Raw genomic sequence first — 19,384 nt, 5'->3', positions numbered from 1 at the left:
TGAGTTTGTTCATGATGGTACTGAAAATCTTTATGAGAGAGGATAATATGGTTGTAGGGATTTTCATGTTGCTAAAACACCTCTCTTTTTGCTGAAAATCTTGAAGTTGCGCTTGTCTAGTCTTTCTATGCTTGTTGCATTATGCTTCATGAATTTGTTTATTTACAAGATTCCTTTTCATAGGAAGTGGGTTAGATTTAAATTTGTTTTGAATTTGCTTTTTGATGCTCTCTTTTGCTTCAACTCTTATTTCTTGGGAGTGCATCATTAAAATTACTGAGCCCATCTTAATGGCTATAAAGAAAGCACTTCTTGGGAGATAACCCATGTTTTTATTTTGCTACTATTTTGTTGTGTCTTGGAAGTTGTTACTACTGTAGAAACCTCTCCTTATCTTATTTTATTGCATTGTTGTGCCAAGTAAAGTCTTTGATAGTAAGGTTGATACTAGATTTGGATTACTGCGCAGAAACAGATTTCTTGCTGTCACGAATTTGGGCAGGGTTCTCTGTAGGTAACTTGGAAAAATCTGCCAATTTACGTGCGTGATCCTCAGATATGTACGCAACTTTCATTCAATTTGAGCATTTTCATCTGAGCAAGTTTAGTGCCCCCGAAAAATTCGTCTTTACGGACTGTTCTGTTTTGACAGATTCTGCCTTTTATTTCGCATTGCCTCTTTTGCTATGTTGGATGGATTTCTTTGTTCCATTGACTTCCAGTAGCTTTGAGCAATGTACAGAAGTGTTAAGAATGATTGTGTTACCTCTGAACATGTGAATTTTTGATTATGCACTAACCCTCTAATGAGTTTGTTTTGTGTTTGGTGTGGAGGAAGTTTTCAAGAGTCAAGAGAGGAGGATGATACAATATGATCAAGAAAGAGTGAAAAGTCTAAGCTTGGGGATGCTCCCGTGGTTCATCCCTGCATATTTCAAGAAGACTCAAGCATCTAAGCTTGGGGATGCCCAAGGCATCCCCTTCTTCATCGACAAATTATCAGGTCATCTCTAGTGAAACTATATTTTTATTCCGTCACATCTTATGTGCTTTACTTGGAGCGTCTTTATGTTCTTGTTTTTGTTTGTTTGAATAAAATTGGATCCTAGCATTCATTGTGTGGGAGAGAGACACGCTCCGATGTTGCATATTAACACATATGTTCTTAGCTTTATTCTTAATGTTCATGGCGAAGGTTGAAACTGCTTCGTTAATTGTTATATGGTTGGAAACAGAAAATGCTACATGTGGTAATTGGTATAATGTCTTGAATAATTTGATACTTGGCAATTGTTGTGCTCATATAGATCATGTTTAAGCTCTTGCATCATGTACTTTGCACCTATTAATGAAGAACTACTGTAGAGCTTGTTGAAATTTGGTTTGCATGATTGGTCTCTCTAGAGTCTAGATATTTTCTGGTGAGGTGTTTGAACAACAAGGAAGACAATGTAGAGTCTTATAATGCTTGCAATATGTTCTTATGTAAGTTTTGCTGTACCGGTTCATACTTGTGTTTGCTTCAAACAACCTTGCTAGCCTAAGCCTTGTATTGAGAGGGAATACTTCTCGTGCATCCAAATCCTTGAGCCAAAAACTATGCCATTTGTATCCACCATACCTACCTACTACACGGTATTTTCTGCCATTCCAAGTAAATACTTCGTGTGCTACCTTTAAACAATTCAAAAGTTATTACCTCTTATTTGTGTCAATGTTTTATAGCTCATGAGGAAGTATGTGGTGTTTTATCTTTCAATCTTGTTGGGCAACTTTCACCAATGGACTAGTGGCTTCATCCGCTTATCCAATAATTTTGGAAAAAGAGCTGGCAATGGGGTTCCCAGCCCCAATTAATTAACTTTCATAATTTTGCAAATAGACACTCCTTCATGGTATGTGAAATGTTGGAAGGCACCCGAGGATTTGGTTAGCCATGGCTTGAGAAAGCAAAGGTGAGGAGGAGTGTCATCTCTAAATAAAACTAAAATAAATAGACACTCCTTCATGGTATGTGATTGTTGGAAGGCACCCGAGGATTCGGTTAGCTATGGCTTATGAAAGCAAAGGTTGGAAGGAGTGTCACCCAAAAATAAAAATTTCATGGGAGCCGCTCTTTGAAAGTCTGTCTGGCAAGGGGGTTAGAGTGCCCACTACATTTGTTGACAACAACAAACACCTCTCAAAACTTTACTTTATGCTCTCTATATGATTTCAAAACTTGAAAAGCTCTAGCACATGATTTTATCCCTGCTTCCCTCTGCGAAGGGCCATTCTTTTACTTTATGTTGAGTCAGTTTACCTACTTCCTTCCATCTTAGAAGCAAACACTTGTGTTAACTGTGCATTGATTCTTACATACTTGCTTATTTGCATTCATCATATTTCTTTGTGTTGACAATTATCCATGAGATATGCATGTTGAAAGTTGAAAGCGATTGCTGAAACTTAAATCTTCCTTTGTGTTGCTCCAATGCCTTTACTTTGAATTTATTGCTTTATGAGTTAACTCTTATGCAAGACTTTTTGATGCTTGTCTTGAAAGTACTATTCATGAAAAGTTTTGCTATATGTTATCTATTTGTTAGCAAACTATAGATCGTTGCCTTGAGTCACTTGATTCATCTCATATGCTTTACAATAGTATGATCAAGATTATGTAAGTAGCATGTCACTACAGAAATTATTCTTTTTATCGTTTACCTACTCGAGGGCGAGCAGGAACTAAGCTTGGGGATGCTTGATACGTCTCCAACGTATCTATAATTTCTGATGTTCCATGCTTGTTTTATGACAATACCTACATGTTTTGCTCGCACTTTATAATGTTTTTATGCGTTTTCTGGAACTAACCTATTAACAAGATGCCGAAGTGCCAGTTCCTGTTTTCTGCTGTTTTTTGGTTCCAGAAAGGCTGTTCGGGCAATATTTTCGGAATTCGACGAAACGAAGACCAAACATCATAATTCACCGAGACGGACCAGGCCACCGAAGGGGAGACGGAGAGGAGGCCCAGGCCCCCCACACCACAGGGCCGTGCGGGCAGGCCCCTGGCCGCGCCAGCCTATGGGGAGGGCGCCCTGGTGCCCCTCCGACTCCGCCTCTTCGCCTATTTAGCCCCTTGTGACCTAAAACTTCGATACCGATTGACGAAACTCCAGAAAGACTCTAGGGACGCTGCTGCCATCGCGAAACTCCAATTCGGGGGACAGAAGTCTCTGTTCCGGCACCCTGCCGGGACGGGGAATTGAGCCATCTCCATCGACTCCACCGCCATCTTCATCGCCATCGCTGTCTCCCATGATGAGGAGGGAGTAGTTCTCCCACGAGGCTAAGGGCTCTACCGGTAGCTATGTGGTTAATCTCTCTCTCTCCCATGTACTTCAATACAATGATCTCATGAGCTGCCTTACATGATTGAGATTCATATGATGAGCTTTGTAATCTAGATGTCATATGCTATTCAAGTGCTTAATTATGTGAACTTTGGGGTTACTGTGACCTCGGTGTAATGGTGATAGTGTGTGCACCGTGTGTAACTCCCTTATGAATTGTGGTGTGTTAGTACCTCCTATGAATGCTCACGGTGACGGTGTGGGGTGTTTATTAGTACTTGGGAATACGCCTTTGAGGTGTGCTTTTGCAGACTTGCCCAATGAATTTGAGTTCTCTATCCAATAAGAGAGTAGTATGATGAAGTGCTTATTTATATTCAATTATGATTGCAATGTTGAGAGTGTCCACTAGTGAAAGTAGGATCCCTAGGCCTTGTTTCCACACATCGAATCTCCGTTTATTTACTGTTCTACTGCATGTTTACTTACTGCCATATTTATTTCAGATTGCTATTACCACTCATATTCATCCATATTACTTTTTTTTTTCGAAATGGGGATACCCAGCCTCTGCATCAATTGATGCATACGGCCTCATTTATTTCATTATTTGGTATCGTGTCTGTTACAATTCAAGGATCACATAAGGTCGCTACATGAATCAACCATCGAAATAAAACTAAGAGATACGTGATATGTGTAATCAACATGTAACTCTAAAAACAGGTCGCCAGCTGAACTGGTTGAACAAATCCCGAGCAACCGTCTCCAAACGGCTGCACCCAATAGCCATATCGTGTCGCCGCTCCTCCATATTACTTACATTTCACTATCTCTTCGCCGAACTAGTGCACCTATACGTCTGACAAGTGTATTAGGTGTGTTGGGGACACAAGAGACTTCTTTTATCGTGATTGCAGGGTTGCTTGAGAGGGATATCTTTGACCTCTTCCTCCCTGAGTTCGATAAACCTTGGGTGATTCACTTAAGGGAAACTTGCTGCTGTTCTACAAACCTCTGCTCTTGTAGGCCCAACACTGTCTACAGGAATAGAAGCGTGCGTAGACATCACGCCGCTGCTGCGCCCTCTGGTCGGCGGTGGAGACGTCGACTCCTTCTTTACGACCCTCGGCGTTGCTGGTGGAGGAGCCGACCCGCCGGACCTCGATGCCGACCGAGACTATGAGGACGACGACGCCATCCGTCGTGGCGTCCACGAGCTCCCGTGCCGGCGCGGCACGGTAGGCGCCACCGGCGGCGGCATCCCCAGTACGGGGGAGTTGCCGCCCTCGATGTGCGCGAGCATGTTCTCGAGGGTGTGGCCAGGCCCGCTGCACCAGCGCCGGCGGCCGGCGGCGCTGTTTCGCGCGGGAGGAGGGGGAGGGCCGTCATAGGCGACGAGTTCGCGCTCGTACCTTTGCTGGAAGAACTCCGTCTAGTCCTTGTAGTTGTCGGGGAAGAACCGCTCCTCCGCGCGCTGCTCGTCGCTTAGGTGACGAGCACCATGTCGATCTCCGCCTCGAGGGCGGCGCCCGATTGGCGGCGGCGGGATCGGGACGCCCCCCGCGCACAGGCGCCAGCCTCCGGGCGTGCGGAAGTCCGGCGGCGCGGGGTAGCCCACCACGTGTAGCAGCCTCCCCTCCCATTGGTGGAGAGAACGACGGTCGAAGCCATTGTTCGTCGCGCTGTCGCCGAAGTTCGCCATTGTTCGCTCGATGAGATTGGGGAGAGAGGTGGTGAATAGGGAGAGGGGTGGTGAAAGTTCCATGATAAATAGAGGGCGATGTGCGTGAAACCGAGACGACGATATTAACTCGCCGCGTGGAAGCTACGCGTCCGGCGAAGACTGACCGGCGGCAGGCTTTTATAGCCCGCGGAAGACGATGCGATGAGGACGACAATCGGCTTTCTCGTCGACAAGTCGGGGCCACCAGCCGCGCGGGAAGTTTTCTCAACGTTTCCCGCGCTTTCGTTTCCTCCGGACTCCCCGAGCGCTCCCAGGGAGCCGGGATGACCTGGGCTCCCATGATGGATGAAAGCCCAAATCCAGACGAAAAACGAGCATCCGAGGGTGCGATTGGACCATTTTCGTCGATCCGGATTAAAAAAAAGGTCCTGACGGTCTTCCCAAGGAGACAGGTGGAGATGCTCTTAGACTATAAAGAAGAACGGGCAGGAAATGGGTGTAGAATTGGTCAAACTTAAACGTAAGCAAGTTAAGTAAAATAATTAGTAACAGCATTATGTTCTCATCTTAAGTCTATCACCATAGCAGCGACATCAAGACCTCTTGGTGGCACAAGACCAGTCAATTGCAGTGCTAGGAACATACTCCGGTAATATACTCTCTCTCTCTCTCTCTCTCTTTCTCAGAGCAAAGAGAAACACAAACACGAAGAAGAGAAGTCTAGAGCATATGGAGCTGGTTGTCTCTTCAATTGCAGGCGACCTGGTTAGTCGATTCATATCCTTCATCATCAAGAAGTACAACAGTCAGGTAAATCTTAAAGAAAAGATGGGAAGGCTGCAACAACTTCTTCTCAGGGTTCACATGGTCGTCGAAGAGGCTGAGGGTCGACACCTTACCAACTCCAAGATGCTGCTCGAGCTCAAGAAGCTTTCTGAGGCCATGTACCAAGGCTACCATGTCCTGGACACCGCCAGTTTCGGACCCTTCGCATCTCAAGGGTTGAGGAGGTTAGCAGGTCTGATTCCATCAACTCTTTTCGTTCCAGACGGAGGTCCGCTGCAACTTATCACAAGCTTCAGAGTGCACTGGATAGTTTAGAAACCATTGTTTCTAATATGACAGAGTTTGTCTTGCTTCTAGGGGGATGTGAACGCATGTTTCGAAGCCCTTATGACACATACCTCTATATTGACAATTTCATGTTTGGCCGTCACATAGAGAAACAGCAAGTTATCAATATATTACTGCAAAATAATCCTACTCCTTCTGCTCCGACTGTGTTGCCGATTATCGGGGCTGGCATAGTCGGTAAGAAAACTCTAGTCGCACATGTTTGCAACAACCAAAAAGTCATGTCATACTTCTCTTCAATCCTGCATTTGAATTGAGAGAGCTTTTGTAAAACTGAGCACCAAGCATTCATCCAGGAAGGCCGTACTTTGGTTGTGGTTGAATTCACTTCAGATGTGGACAATGAGACCTGGCGAAAGTTTTACTCATCAACAGCAGCACATATGAGCAGAGGAAGTAAGATCATAATCATATCTAAGGTTCAGAAGTTAGCCAGGTTCGGAACGGTAACACTGGTAGAAAAACAGGCTTCCGTCCAGCACCATAAGTCGCGAAGCTATAGGAACCGCGACTAATGGGACCTTTAGTCGCGGTTCGGGAGGCGAACCGCGACCAAAGGCCTGGGCCCAGGGTGCTCGGTGGCCAGCTGGTGCACGTGGGGGGCTTTAGTCGCGGTTGGCCTGTGCCCGAAGGCCTTTAGTCGCGGTTGGCCAGGCCAACCGCGACTAAAGCCCCTCCCCTATATATACCCATCTAGCAGCCAACACTTAGCCATTTGGAGCCATTCTCTTCACAAACTTCACAAGTGGGTGTTAGGTTTGCTTTTGGTTCCTCTTATGCACATAAGGTGTTTGATGAAATGCCCCAAGAGCATGAAACAAACATGATATGAAGTGTTGGAGCCACACTTGTGCTTTCTCATTTATTTTTTCCTCCTCGATCGCGGTTAGCAACTTGAACCTTTGATGTGTCATTGATAAAATATGCATGTGTGTAGTTCATTGTTTAATTTATATTGTTTGTAGCTAGTTAGTTTAACAAATGCATGATGGTTAATTATATATTTTATATTATAATAATGCAGATGAATCGGCAATGGATGTACGGTAACCGACTCTCCGGCGAGTTCACTACGGGTTTGAAAGATTTCCTCGTAGTGGCTAATGCGAACAAGCATGGGGGTTTTGTTATCTGTCCATGTGTTAACTGTAAGAATCAAAAGGGTTACTCTTCCTCAAGAGATGTTCACATGCACCTGCTTCAGCACGGTTTCATGCCAAGCTATAATTGTTGGACCAAGCATGGAGAAAGAAGGGTTATAATGGAAGAAGATGAAGAAGGGGATGATTTCATCGATGAAAGCTATCTTGCTCATTTCGGTGATACTTTCATGGAGGATGCTGAAGGTGAAGGGGAAGGTGAAGGGGAAGGTGAAGAAGAGGCACGTGATGATCCCGTTGATGATCTTGGTCGGACCATTGCTGATGCACGGAGACGCTGCGAAACTGAAAAGGAGAGGGAGAATTTGGATCGCATGTTAGAGGATCACAGGAAGGCGCTGTACCCCGGATGCGATGATGGTCTGAAAAAGCTGGGCTGCACTGCTTGGATTTGCTGAAATGGAAGGCACAGGCAGGTGTAGCTGACTCGGCATTTGAAAACTTGCTGAAAATGTTGAAGAATATGTTTCCAAAGAATAACGAGTTGCCCGCCAGTACGTACGAAGCAAAGAAGGTTGTCTGCCCTCTAGGTTTAGAGGTTCTGAAGATACATGCATGCATGAACGACTGCATCCTCTACCGCGATGAATACGAGAATTTGAATGAATGCCCGGTATGCACTGCATTGCGTTATAAGATCAAAGGCGATGACCCTGGTGACGATGTTGAGGGCCAGAAACCCAGGAAGAGGGTTCCCGCCAAGGTGATGTGGTATGCTCCTATAATACCACGGTTGAAACGTCTGTTCAGGAACAAAGAGCATGCCAAGTTGTTGCGATGGCACAAAGAGGATCGTAAGTCGGACGGGGAGTTGAGACACCCCGCAGATGGAACGCAATGGAGAAAGATCGACAGAGAGTTCAAATATTTTGCAGCTGACGCAAGGAACATAAGATTTGGTCTAAGTACGGATGGCATGAATCCTTTTGGCGAGCAGAGCTCCAGCCATAGCACCTGGCCCGTGACTCTATGCATCTACAACCTTCCTCCTTGGTTGTGCATGAAGCAGAAGTTCATTATGATGTCAGTGCTCATCCAAGGTCCGAAGCAACCCGACAACGACATCGATGTGTACCTAAGGCCATTAGTTGATGAACTTTTACAGCTGTGGGGCAGACCTGGTGTCCGTGTGTGGGATGAGCACAAAGAAGAGGAATTTAACCTACGAGCGTTGCTTTTCGTAACCATCAACGATTGGCCTGCTCTTAGTAACCTTTCGGGACTGTCAAATAAGGGATACAATGCATGCACGCACTGCTTACATGAGACTGATAGTGTAGATTTGCCAAATTGTAAGAAGAACGTGTACCTTGGGCATCGTCGATTTCTTCCGAAAGGTCATCCAGTAAGAAAGAAAGGCAAGCATTACAACGGCAAGGCAGATCACCGGCCGAAGCCTGCGGAACACACCAGTCTTTGAGGTATTTGATATGGTCAAGGATTTGAAAGTCATCTTTGGAAAGGGTCTGGCGGACAATCAGTTCCGAAGGGAGCTGACGGGCACGCAGCCATGTGGAAGAAGAAATCTATAATTAAGGAGCTAGAATATTGGAAAGTCCTAGAAGTCCGCTCTGCAATCGACGTGATGCACGTTACGAAGAATATTTGCGTGAACCTCCTAAGCTTCTTGGGCGTGTATGGGAAGTCAAATGATACAAAGGAAGCACGGCAGGACCAGCAAAGTTTGAAAGACCCTGATGACCAGAATCCGGAACGGTTTCAAGGTCGTGCCAGCTACGCTCTGACCAAAGAAGAGAAGGTCATCTTTTTTGAATGCCTGAGAAGTATGAAGGTCCCGTCTGGATTCTCGTCCAATATAAAGGGAATAATAAACATGGTGGAGAAAAAGTTCCAAAACCTGAAGTCTCACGACTGCCACATGATTATGACGCAATTGGTTCCGATTGCTTTGAGGGGGCTCCTGCCGGAAAATGTTCGAGTAGCCATTGTGAAGCTATGTGCATTCCTCAATGCAATCTCTCAGAAGGTAATCAATCCAGAAGTTCTACCACGGTTACAGAACGATGTGATCCAATGTCTTGTCAGTTTCGAGTTGGTGTTCCTGCCATCCTTCTTCAATATTATGATGCACCTCCTGGTTCACCTAGTCGATGAGATTTCCATTCTCGGTCCTGTATTTCTACACAATATGTTCCCCTTCGAGAGGTTCATGGGAATATTAAAGAAATATGTTCGTAACCGTGCTAGGCCAGAAGGAAGCATCGCCAAGGGCTATGGAAATGAGGAGGTAATTGAGTTTTGTGTTGACTTTGTTCCTGACCTTAAGCCGATTGGTCTTCCTCGATCGCGGCACGAGGGGAGACTAAGTGGAAAAGGCACGATCGGAAGGAAATCAACGATATGTATGGACGGCCATTCTCTCGATCAAGCACACCACACAGTTCTGACCAATTCCAGCTTGGTGGCTCCGTACTTTGAGAAACACAAGAATATTTTACGCTCGGACAACCCTGGGAAGCCTGAATCCTGGATTAGGAAGGCCCACATGGAGACTTTCGGCAGTTGGTTGATAAAACATTTAATGAATGACGATCATGTTGTAGATCAGCTGTACATGTTGGCCAAGACACCATCTTCGACTATAACGACTTTCCAAGGGTACGAGATAAATGGGAATACATTTTACACGATCGCCCAAGATAAAAAGAGCACCAACCAAAACAGTGGTGTCCGCTTTGATGCAGCAACCGAGAATGGGCAAAAGGTCACATATTATGGTTACATAGAGGAGATATGGGAACTTGACTATGGACCCTCCTTGAGGGTCACTTTGATCCGGGGCAAATGGTTCAAGCTAACAGGAGGTGGGGTAAAGGTGGACCAGCAATACGGAATGACAATGGTGGATTTCAACAATCTTGGTTACCTTGACGAACCATTCGTCCTAGCGAAAGATGTCGCTCAGGTTTTCTATGTGAAGGACATGAGTAGCAAACCGAGGAAACGGAAAGATAAGAAAACGATCAGTACATCATGCGATGATCCAAAGCGCCACATTGTTCTTTCAGGGAAAAGAAACATCGTGGGAGTGGAGGACAAGACAGACATGTCAGAAGATTATAATATTTTGCTGAAATTCCGCCCTTCAAAGTGAACACCGACCCAAGCATTAAGTTAAATGATGAGGATGCTCCATGGATACGGCACAATCGTAAGCAAGCAGGGACATAAGGAAAGAAATGATGTGTAATAATTTATTGTACCAAACTTTGTTGAATGGATCATGTGAATTATATTACCTGTGATGTGTTTGGTGTCCATTTTCGAATGATTCAATTGACTCGAGATAGCACTGATGATACATGAAATTTGGAGTGATTCAGTCATACTCCTGCATACAGGAAATTTGGAGTGACTAAGTCATACTCCTGCATACATGAAATTTGGAGTGATTTAGTCATACTCCTGCCTAGGCGTATAATATGCATACTCGTAGTCTTCATAGCCGCCGTCGTTGTACTGGTAGTCGTCGCCTTCTAAGTTGCCGCCGTCGTCGTCGCTGCTGTCGTCGCTGTCGTCGGGCGGCGCTCGTGGCTCGGGAATCGAGGGTAGCGCAGGCGGGGGATATCGCCAGCCGTGATGTAGTCCATGACGCTCTGCAGAGTCCGGCCGTACCACCATAGCCGACGGCCGGCCTCGTGGAAGTTTCCAGGAGGCAGACCGTCCTCCTCATACCTGGCGAGCGCCCTCTCACACCGATTGATGAAGAAGGCGTCCCAAGTATGCTGGTTATCGGGATGCCAGCGGGGATTCATCCGCTGCTCCGGCGTGAGGTCGAGGTAGTAGTGGTTCGTGATGGCCGCCCGGCGCGCAGTACCCTGAGGGACGGGAGGGACCGGCACGCCGCCGGCGCTTAGGCTCCAGCCGGCAGGGACGCGGTAGCCCGGTGGGCAAGGGAAGTTCGAGGCGCAAAGCTCCTCCACCTGCTGGTAGGTTAGAGTGGGTGCGGTGGAAGCCATGAGAGAGTGATGAGAGATTGTAGAGATGTGATAATGCTGGCCAAGCCGGGCTACCTATATGTAGTGACAAATGGCGGGAAAAATGGGAGCGGAAAGACAGGAGGCGGGAAGAAAGTGGCGGGAAGAAAGTGGCGGGAAGAAAGAGGCGAGAAGAAAGTGGCGGGAAGAAAGAGGCGGGAAGAAAGTGGCGGGAAGAAAGTGGCGGGAAGAAAGAATTTTTTGATATATTATTTGTATTTTTAAGAATTTGAATTGAATTAGTTTTATTTTTCTAATTTTTTTTGATATATTATTTGTATTTATAAGAATTTGAATTGAATTAGTTTTATTTTTCTGAATTTTTTGATATATTATTTGTATTTATAAGAATTTGAATTGAATTAGTTTTATTTTTCTAATTTTTTTGATATATTATTTGTATTTTTAAGAATTTGAATTGAATTAGTTTTATTTTTCTGATTTTTTTGATATATTATTTGTATTTTTAAGAATTTGAATTGAATTAGTTTTATTTTTTGATTTTTTGATATATTATTTGTATTTTTAAGAATTTGAATTGAATTAGTTTTATTTTTCTGATTTTTTTGATATATTATTTGTATTTTTAAGAATTTGAATTGAATTAGTTTTATTTTTCTGATTTTTGTGATTTTGAAAAAGAAAAATATTTTCAAAAATACCTTTAGTCGCGGTTGGCCGGGCCAACCGCGACTAAAGTAATGCTGTGAGGAACCGAAAAACCATTGAAATAACCTTTAGTCGCGGTTGGTCGGCCCACCCGCGACTAAAGGGTACCCTTTAGTCGCGGGTCGCCTCCCCAACCGCGACTAAAGGGGGGGCTATAAATACTGGCGCGACGCGAACCGCCGCGCCAGTTCTTCTTCTCCTCGTCGCTTCCGCTCGTCTCTGCCGCGCTCGAACGCCGTCAGGCTGCCCGACCGTCGCCGGCCGTCGTCGTCGCAGGACCTTCGCCGCCGCTCCTCGTCCTCTCCTCTCTCGCGCGCCGCCAAAACCACCGCGCCGCGCCGCCAACACCACCGTCGTGCCGGGCCGGTGCCGCGCCGCCGCCGCCACGGATCGACCGCCGCCTCCGACGACGACGGCGTAAGGACCCGCCGCCGTCTCGGATCGCGGCCGGCCGCCGCCTCGATCTCGCGGCCGTCCACGCCGCCGCTGCCGTGCGCCGGCCTCGCCGGCGGCCAAGTCCGGCTTGCGCGCGCGCGCGGCCGTGCATGCGTATATGAGAGAGGGAGAGAGAAGAGGGTGGGGCTAGCCGTGTCCCACTTTTTTTTTAATTTGTAACTATAAATACATAACAAAAAAATTACTTGACAAAAAAAGTACTAACAAAAAAAGTACTAACAAAAAAAAGTACTTAATAAACCGTAAAATTTGATAATTAACAAAAACGCCCCCTCGCCGCGAACAAAAAAAAAAACGCCGCCCCTCTCGCCGCCCCCTCAGTATATGCGGGTTTTTTTTGTTCGCGGCGAGGGGGCGGCGCCACCACCACCGCCGCCCCCCTTTCGCCACCGCCCACCTTCCGCCGCCCCCCTTTCGCCACCGCCACCGCCCACCCATTGCCGCTTCAGTCAAGGAACGCACGCACGCGTACGCCCTCCTTGTCATATCGGAACTCGTCACGCCTCGACGACGAGATTCTCGTCCGGTAGACATATCCGAGAAAACTCTCTCTAAGTTGAAAAAATGTATACTCTCACACACTAAACAAACGCCCCGTCTCGCGCTCTTCCGCGACACCCTGCTCTCCCACCCCTTCCTCGACCCCTCCTTTTGCCACCGCCCCTTTCGCCACCGCCACCGCCCCCCTTCTTCACTTAATTAATTTGTTTTTACTACATGTTTTCAGGACTGACATATGGCGGACGATAGAGCTGACCCGATTATGGACAACTATGATCCGGACCTTGAAGACCATATGTTCGGCATCATAAACGGCGATATTCTATATGTGCCGACCGGACAAGAAGAAGATGATATCTTTTCTTATCTGAACCTTGAGGGTGAAGATGAAGGGCGCCGTCAGTAAGATGATGCCGAAGAAACATCGATAAACGACGATCTTCAATTGGAAGTAGCAACCACCTCCGGCGCCGAGGTATATATATACATTGAGCCTCTGGTGATACAAACTAACTGATTTGAATAAATATGTGTGTACTAACGCGCGCGACTCTCTTTCTTATTTTAGCCCTCGGCCGGATCGTCGAAACAATCGAGTACGTCGTCAAAGCGTGGCGCAACCAAGACGATGAAACCAGGAGAAACATGCACCATCGAGGTTGTCGAGGAAGCAACCGGCAGGCCGCTGGAGCCCCGCAAGAACGCCACCAAGTTTATCAGCCAATGCGGAGCCGTTGTTAGAGACAACGTCTCGATCACCGTCCAGGAGTGGAATCAGCCAAAGAAGGCACGTCTTGGTTTCACTTTTGTCGATAAGAGAACAAAAAAAGATTGCTTCAACAAGCTTATGGAACATTTCATTCTACCTCCGGAATACCGCAAATACGATGAGGAGGGTAACAAGATTGAGGAAAACAAGGAGAGGTGCAAGCTAGTCAAACAGTTCGCTCTTTCTAAGATGTCCGACGCATTCCGGAAATACAAGCAAAATCTAGCCCATGACTTTGTCAAGCAGGGCAAGACTCCGGATTTCAAAGGACAATATGAGAAACTGCAACATGATTGGCCAGAATTTGTGAAGCAAAAGAAATCGGAGCCGTTCCTTCAAATATCGAAAAAATAAGGAAAATGCGGCCAAGAAGGAGTACAATCATATTATGGGGCCAGGAGGGTATCGCCTTTGGATGCCTAGGTGGGAGAAGATGGAGAACGAGCTGAGGGCACGAGGAATCCGTCCAGGTACGGAGGGATGGGACCCAAGGGCCAAAAGCTGGTGGTACGGGCATGGGGGATCGCTGAACCCGGAGACAGGGGAGTGTGTTTACCGGGGCAAAATAATTAAACCCACCCAAAAGCTTATTGAGGCAATGAGGGATGCTCAAGAGGGGAGGATCAAGTTCAACAGAGAGAACGACGCCCTGACAAAAGCCCTCGGGAATCCTGAACACGGAGGACGTGTACGAGGCATGGGGCACATTCCGTGGAAAGTAGGGTTCCCCCAGAACGATGACCCGTACGGTTACAGAAGCCGTAAGAGAAAGATGGATCGGGAAGCAGATGTTGTGGCGCGGTTGGCATCGGAAATGGATGTGATGAAGAAAACCGTGAGTGTACTAGTAGCCGAAAGAGATGCAGCTCGGGCGCAGCATGAAGATCATCCATTGGATCTCAGAAGCCAGCAGCGGAGAAGCAGCGTGGCTTCCACGGAGGCCCCACCGGCTGGTGCACCGACGATCGAAATTACTGCACCGGAGCCTCTGGTGGTCGAAATTACTGCACCGGAGCCTCCTCGCTACCCCGTGGACGATATAAAGGAGATGAAAGCATGTCATCTGTATTATCCTATCGGGAACATGTCCATGAAGGTAGCCATCGGCAGTGCTTTACCACCTGGAGCACTCCACCACAACAACCCCATTCAAGATGGCTATGCTCGTGTCACGGTGGAGGACATAGTCCAAGGGTTTGAGGACCTGGACATTGACATTGCTACACCTGAAGGGGCGACAAGACTTGGAGATGTCAAGCGCCAGTTCATTCTATGGCAGAAGAAGTTTATCAAGTTTCCAGGCGAGGCGCCAACAAGTCCACCCCCCTACGGTGGTGGTGGTGGCGGCGGTGGCGGTGGTGGTGGTGGTGCTTCACCTACACCTCCTTCACGTCAGCCGACGCCGCCCCCCAATTCACCTCCGGCGGGTAAGCAGCCGCCGCCCCCTAGTCCGCCCCGGGCGGGTAAGCAGACGCCGCCCCCCAATCCACCTCCGGCGAAGAAGCAGAAGCAGCAGTCCTGGATTATTAACCCGGACCCTTACGTACCTAAGAAAACAAAGGTACCGGAGCCATCACTGAAGCCTCTCCCCACGAGGCCTTGGGAACGTAGTGCCGAGGAAGTCGAGGCGGCCGCGACTGCTGATTTAGAGAAATGGAAGGCGGGCTGCAAGAAGAAAAGAGAGCCCGAGCCCAAGCCAGTATTTTCTGATGAGCAAAAGAAGTGGGCTAAGTCATTTTTGAACACACCGTCCCAAGCCGCGAAGAATCTGCCTGACGACTATGCACGTGAACTAAAGAATCAGGCACGCATGTTCAAGAAGAAGAAAGAGGAGGCCGAGAAAGCGGAATTAGAAAGTGCACAAAGCGGGAAACGAGTTGTTGCCCAGCTCGGGGAACAAAGTAAACAATCGATTGCCCCGCTTATAGTGACAGCCGCCGGTCCGGATGCCCCCGAAATCATAGAAGCTGCGGCAGCACAGGGATTGACTGTAACGAGTGCCAGAGAACAAGCGGCCAACTTAGGTATTACTCTTCGTGAACTGTTAGGCCTTGATGAGGCGCCAGTGAAGGAGGTAGTACTTACATATGTGAAGAATGGGCCTCTCGTCGAGCCTGCGCAGGAAGAGGATCTACCTCCACAAATGAAATGTCTGCTGAACTGGTACAAGGGTTACATAAAACATAAAAACGCCAAAGATTATATTTTTGCGGAAGTTGGATACGAGCATCACTTCAAACAATACTCTGTACAAATTCATCTGAGTGAATTATTCCAGCTTTTCAATCTGCGCGAGCTCGACAAATCTATCATCGGTTGCTACGTTCTGTAAGTGATTTATTTCTACCCCATCTCGTTCATATTGCCTGCACTATATATATATATATATATATATATCCTAACTATATTGTTGTGTCCGCTATTATACATGCAGATTGAAGATTAAGGAATGCAGAGTAAGGAGCATCCATGATGTTGGGTTCATTGACCCACACATCGTTAATGGATATACATTAAAGCATCACCCCGCCGACGTGGAGAAAGACCTGTGGCGGTTTCTTGAAAAGCAGGAACTCAAAAGTGATATTCTATTTCCTTACCATTTTGGGTGAGTGTTTATGTCTTGAGCACATTCTCTTTTGTTTACTCCATGCATGGTATGTGGCCGGCTAATCGATGAGTTATGCATGACGTACTGTGCATGTATCGTGTCCGCAGGTTCCACTGGATTCTGCTAGTAATTAAAGTTGACAAATCAGAATGTATCGTCCACGACTCTCTGAATATGGATAAGGCGGAGTGGGCCGACATGAGACAAATGATTCAAAAGTAATTGTTTTCATTCATTTGCGCTCTATATCGATCGGCCTATTTCGTTTATTTCCTAATTAAGCTTCAAGTAATTAACTAATAACTCTCTTCATTTAATTTTCTTTGCCTCGTAGGGTTTGGAGACGGTTCTCAGATACAAAGGTCGGTGAATTCAAAAAAGAGCTAAATTTCATGCGGTCAAAGGCTAAGAATGGTGGCGATATTCAGCCACCGGGAACCAATCTGTGTGGATACTATGTCTGTGAGATGATCCGGAGATACACCTCTGAGCGCGTTCCGAGTGATCTCAATGCTCAGAGGAATAACCTCCGGATGATGCTTAGTCCAGAAGCTCGCTTCCGACCACTTCAAGAGGAACTAGCTGGATGGTTCAGGAGGGAAGTCCTCGATCCTAAAGGAGAACACCATTGCGAGGACGTAGAACTATACATGCATTAAATTATGTATGGAAACTTGTTCAAACTTGTATATGGTCATCCGATGATATTGAATATATATTGTATATTCCTCTTGAATTCTTTTTGGTTCTAATTTCAAATTTGTTTGAAATTGTACATTCATATGCATGTATATATGTAGTACCGTAGAATATGTGAAACTCCTTCAAAATTACAATAAAGCACAAAAGAAATAAAACAATATACAAATTAAACAGAAAATATGTTTAGGGAGGGGGCAGGTTTAGAGGGGGCCTAAAACCCTAAACCTGCTGCGGCCTTTAGTCGCGGTTCGTAAGCAACCGCGACTAAAGGGGGGGGCCTTTAGTCGCGCTAATTTGGTCGCGGTTGCGCAACCGCGACTAATGGCAGTTGCGAACCGCGACCAAAGGCCCTTTTTCCATCAGTGTAAGGCCAGTGGCCTTGAACAACTTATCGCCAGAGGAGTATAGTTATCTCTTCAAGGTTCTTGCTTTTGGAAGCACAAACCCAGAGGAGCACCCTCGGTTAGCATCAGTAGCAAGAGACATAGCAACAGCGCTGGAAGGATCAATTATCATGGCAAACGTGTATGCTGATGTGCTAAGGAAGGATCAAAGTTCTAAATTTTGGTTTAGTATCTTGAAGAGGTACAGATACGTGGTGCAGAGTAATTTGTCGGTATATGGTGAACACCCAAGGAATCTTATGGACAAAGATCATCCTATTGACATATCCAACATTGGCTCATCAGCTACTCCACTTCAGCTTATGCCTCCTCACAGAGAAGACGATGATTCCAAAAAGACATTGCCTAAGGTTATGTTTGGAGACCTGATTGCCGGTTCAGCAATTTTGCCAAAGGAAGAGTTTGAGCTAGTCGCATGGGAATCGCGGATACCGCCATATAAGAAGTTTCTTAATGTTGCTAAATTCTTTGGTGAGATGAGCTTGCTTCAGCCTGCAGTTCCACCTAGCAAGAAGCGCCGATATAGATCAGTGGACATGGTAGGATCGACGTACTAGTTCTTGCATCATCTGTAGTTTTTTTTGTCATGGCATTGTAATGCCTTAAATTATTACTACAGTCAAGGAAAAGTAGCTATCTATGAGTCGTCAGATTAGACGAAGTCAAGGTAGTATTTGCTTCTTTGTTGTTTGATGATATGGCAGCGTAGTCAAACAAAAATAGCTTTCGGTAGCTCGTGGTCTTTTCTTTGAAATTTAGTCAAAGAAAGTTTGTTCTTGATGAGTCATCAGGTGGAGTCAACCTAGCAATCTGCTCAATTCTGTGTTTACATTGATGTTTTTATATATGATTGTCGTCCATAATAAGAGCCAAAGGAAAACTCTACACTTTTCTTTAAGGGTAGAATTGTCCTTCTTGTAGGGTTCGTTGCATAGAAAACAAAAAAAAATCTACCGGAAAGACGAATAAAATCAAGATCCAATCTATGAAAAAACCAAGATCTAATCTATAAGATCGGAGCAACGAGAAAGAAGAGAGACTAACCATCAAAGATCCAAAGACTTAATGAGATCAGATCCCGTGGTTGATGTGGACGATCCTTCCGGTGCTGCAATCCGGTAACACTTCCGTACTCCGTCACATGTACTGTGTCGATGAAGTCCTTCCTCTCCCTGTTCGGGCAGCGGAGAAGTATATCCCCTCGAAATCCCAGCAGCATGACGGCGTGGTGGTGGAGGAGAATTCCTGCAGGGCTTTGCCTAAGCCGGAGCAGGAAGAAGCAGGATGGAGGAGAGGTGGCGACTTGGGTTGAGGGAAGGAGGCAATGGCCGGCCACCCCACCCCTCTTTACATAGTGGGGGGGGGGGGGGTGTCAGCTAGGGTTGCCCCCCTAGGCCCACCAACACCTAGGGCCGGCGCATGGGGGGGGGGGGGAAGAAATCTTCCACCCCAAGTCTTTCCCCCTATAATCTAGAGATTTGATCTTATCCCTTGGGGCTGGCCGGCTAGGCCTCTTGGGCCTGCTGCAGCTGGCCCATGAGGCCCCTGCAGCATTCCCGCAGCCCATGTGCCCTCCGGGGTGGTGGGCCCACCGGTAGCCCTCTAGAACCTTTTAGAAGCTCCGGTTAAAACACCGGAATTTTTCCCGAATTCCGGAAGATGACTTCCATTATATGAATCTTATTCTCTGGACCATTCCGGACCTCCTCGTGATGTCCTGAATCCCATCCGAGACTCCGAACAATATTCGGTCTCCATCTCATATTCTAAATCTACTATACAACATCGAACCTTAAGTGTGTCACCCTACGATTGGCGAACTATGCGGACATGATCGAGACACCTCTCCGATCAATAACCAATAGCGGGACCTGGAGATCCAAAATAGCTCTCACATATTCAACGATGACTTCGTGATCGAATGGACCATTAACATATGATACCGATTACCTTTGTCG

Source organism: Lolium perenne, chromosome 6 (assembly GCF_019359855.2).
Source record: "Lolium perenne isolate Kyuss_39 chromosome 6, Kyuss_2.0, whole genome shotgun sequence".
Classification (NCBI taxonomy): domain Eukaryota; kingdom Viridiplantae; phylum Streptophyta; class Magnoliopsida; order Poales; family Poaceae; genus Lolium; species Lolium perenne.
The sequence above is the reverse complement of the archived record's forward strand: the minus strand, read 5'-3'. Positions refer to the sequence as shown.